The following is a 3,371-nucleotide window of genomic DNA, read 5'->3' on the forward strand; positions in this document are numbered from 1 at the left end:
TTGATAGGCACAGTATAGGCATGAGGCATATTTTCTTCTTATAATTTATTTCCTTTACATGACTCTAGATTTTTGGTTTTGATTATCTTATTGAGTTGATAAAGTAACATGCTCAATTGTCAACATGCATTAAAAAATAATATCTCATCGTCAAGGGAAAGAATGCGTGGGAACACCAAGGACACTGGGACACAAGCGTGCGCTTTGCCTGGTCTATTAAGCTGCAGCATTTTAGCGTTTCCACAGCTCTTTATTTTTACCTAGTTTTTATTTTTGACTGGCTGAGTGCTTTTCCGGCTCTCTCAAACTCCTCCGCATTGCATCCAGTTTGCTCCTCCAGAACTGATCGACTAGTACAGCAGGTCACCACCCCTGCTGAAATCAGTCAACAAGCCGACCATAACCCCAGCAGATGTTTGCAGTTTATAGGCCAAATGAGAGCCCCGCAGACCAGCGAAATACCAGCACCACAGATGTGGAACCTGGCCACTTGACGCGAGCAACACAAAGCCCTGTCCTGCCCAGCCGGGCTGGGACTTCCAGAGGAGCAGAAGGTCTGAGAGACTAATTAGCCTGCAGAGCCAACATGCTGGCCTACGCTCCATCATTTTGATGGGCGCAGAGTCCTTTAATGAAACGCTGCATGAGCAAAGTCAGATGAGGCCCTCTGTAACTTTACCTCTGAGTCTGGCAATCACCTGAGTTCATCATGTCCCCGAAATGTGCCAGCCGGCTCTGCCAGGCTCCGCCACTCACCCCAGCTGGGCCAGGGATGGCCAACCAGCCTCATTACCACAGCCCAAACTGTTCCTGCACTCTGAATGCAAAACGGAGAGCTATAAATGTGACACCGTGGAGAAAAGTCTTTTTTCTTTTTTAGTTTAATTACAGATGCTGCTGGTGAGTAATGAAGAAAAGACGGACCAGTGGCTCACAGCAGGACATCAGAGAGATTGAGGATGGCACAGCCAGTCCTCAACCAGGCTCTTTTGTTCAAAGCACATGTCCTTTCTCTGCTGAAAAACCCACATTTTGTGCTTTCTGATCCTGACAGGATGAAGACAAGTATTCTTTGTGGTTAACATTAGCTCTTGAGATCTCCACACCTTCCAGGATGCCTTCAGTATGAACGGCCACTGGAGCAAGATGTTGGCAAAGAAAAGGGGAAAAAACCAGCATCATGAACACAGCTCCAGGCACAGAGACCTCAAACCTGTGTGTGCGTTGCTCCTCGCACAACATGCATTTTCCCTGGCGGTGTTCAAGGCCAGGTTGGACAGAGCCTTGGGTGACATGGTTTAGTGTGAGGTGTCCCTCCCCATGGCAGGGGGGTTGGAACTAGAGGATCTTAAGGTCCTTTCCAACCCTAATTATTCTATGATTCTATGAATCTACGTGCCGTTTCTGATATGAATAATTACAAACCGAAATCCAGTATTTCAGTGTGACAGTGCTGGGGCCGAGGGGGAGGGCAGCAGCAGCGACGCTTTTTTAGGAATTTCTCCAAGCGTGCTTCCGTCGGGAAGGGATGAGCCCGCTCCCAGGTCCGCCCCGGGATCGGCCCCTGCTTGATCGCCCGCCCCGCTCTCCCCCGCAACGCCCCGACCTCCGGGCACCGCCCGCCCCGGCGGCAAGAACCGGCCTCGCTGCGACACCACCTGGCGGCGAACCGGTTGCTGGCGGGAGGCTTGCCTTGGGAGGGCAGGGGCAGGGGCAGGGGCAGGCAGGCGGCCGGTGACCGGGGGGACCCCCGCGGCCTGCCTGCTTTCACCCTCATATCCACCCAACGGAAAGCCGCCACCGCCTTTCTCTACCCGCCGCCTGGGGCGAACATGCGGCCCGGCAGCCACAAGGTGTCAGCCGCGGGCCGGGCAGGTGGGCGCCGCTGGCCGCGCGTGACGGCCGCTCCGAGGCGTGCGCAGCCGGGTCTCTTAGGGCTTCCCGCGGCGGGTGCCGGCTGCCCCGGGGAGCGCGGCTCTGAGTGCCTCCTCCTATCGCGGATGTCCGCGGGCTGGGCGAGCGGATGGGTCGAAACGTTGCCGCGGCCCCTGGGGCCCGGGGCGGGCAGAAAATGGCTGCCCGGAGACGCGGCCTGGCTGGGGTCAGGTCCGAGAGAAACGTCGAAGTCCGACGCGGCCCCCTCCCCGAGCCGCATCTCCTCATGGAGCAACAGATAGGGAGCAAAAGCTGCCCCAGCTCCTGCTGCTGGGGGCCTTGTACGATCTTTCAGACTTTGGCGGTGGGTGATGTCCTGAGCTCTGCAGGGGCCTGTGGAAACTGTAAGCACTGGGCTCAGGGTGGATCCTTGTTGCCGAAGAGCTTGTTCGCATCAAAGGCATTGAGACTGCCTTCTTGTGCTGGGATTTTTGCTACAGGTTTCAAGGGATCTGATCACTTCAGTAGGAATTAGAGACCTGAGTGTTGGCTGAGTGCCTGTGATTCAGGGGCAGAAATGCTAGCACAACTCTTTGGGATCAATGCTGCACTGTTGTGAAAATTGCAGCGCAGGATCATTGGGTCAGGTGGCCCATTCAGCATAGTTTCACCAGCTTTTGTGGGGCTGCAGGGTATTACACCTGCTGCGAGCAGGTGAATCTTTTGCAGGGCTGCTCTAATAGCACACTTGATCTCCAAATGGATGATGATCCCTGCCATGTGATACTTCTCATTCCTGTGGGCAATCCTTCAGGCTTCTGTTGTCCAGACTGTGATTCCCTGAGGGGAAGCCACCACACAGGATCCAGCAGCTCCAGCAAACCTGGGATGAGTGTGCTGGAGGACTTTGCTAATGTGATCCAACAGCTCTTTCTGAAAATCAAGTGACTGTATTGTGTACCAGCATGCATCATACATAAAGTGAATCGCCTTTTATTGGTAGGAGAGAGGAAACAGAGTGATTAACTTATTCCTGAAGTATGTGCTTAACTCACAGATAAAAATTAAGGTTTTTTTTTTTCCTTCTGCTATGTGTGTAGTTATTTATGATGTTTAGTGAGGAGCCAGGTCCCAGAGCAATGCGCCTCGTTCCCTAGGTAAAGAGCAGGAAACTGATTTCTTAACTGTTCAGCATTATGAACTCTGGAGTTCATTGTAGGTTGACATTTACTGTGAGTAAACTTGTGGCTGCCCCTTTGCAGTACTGTGAACAGCTAAATGATGCCTCAGAAAATGCTTTGTCTACACCTAGAAATGGAGACATTAGAAGGTAAAGCAAAGCACATCTTAAAGGAAATTATCCTGATATAAGAATTTATCTGGTTCAAAGAGTCTTTTGCATGTGATGATTTCTTGGACTAGCTCTGTTAATTCCACACAATGTCAGGATGATCTCTCTGTGCTTTTCCTTTTGTGTTATGCTTGCAGAGCAGAGG

The 3,371-nt window shown here is 52.2% G+C and overlaps 1 long non-coding RNA gene across 1 annotated transcript; it reads left to right on the forward strand.

The window, feature by feature from the left end:
• The first annotated feature begins 1,712 nt into the window (after positions 1–1,712).
• On the forward strand, positions 1,713–2,957 carry LOC134166599 (uncharacterized). The gene is made up of 2 exons (XR_009965927.1): positions 1,713–1,875; positions 2,590–2,957. It is a non-coding gene; the product is annotated as an uncharacterized LOC134166599 (long non-coding RNA).
• The last annotated feature ends 414 nt before the right edge of the window (positions 2,958–3,371 follow it).

The sequence above is a fragment of the Pezoporus occidentalis genome, unplaced genomic scaffold (assembly GCF_034315485.1).
Source record: "Pezoporus occidentalis ecotype Australia unplaced genomic scaffold, CSIRO_AGI_Poc_V1 ctg109, whole genome shotgun sequence".
In the NCBI taxonomy this organism is placed as follows: Eukaryota; Metazoa; Chordata; class Aves; order Psittaciformes; family Psittacidae; genus Pezoporus; species Pezoporus occidentalis.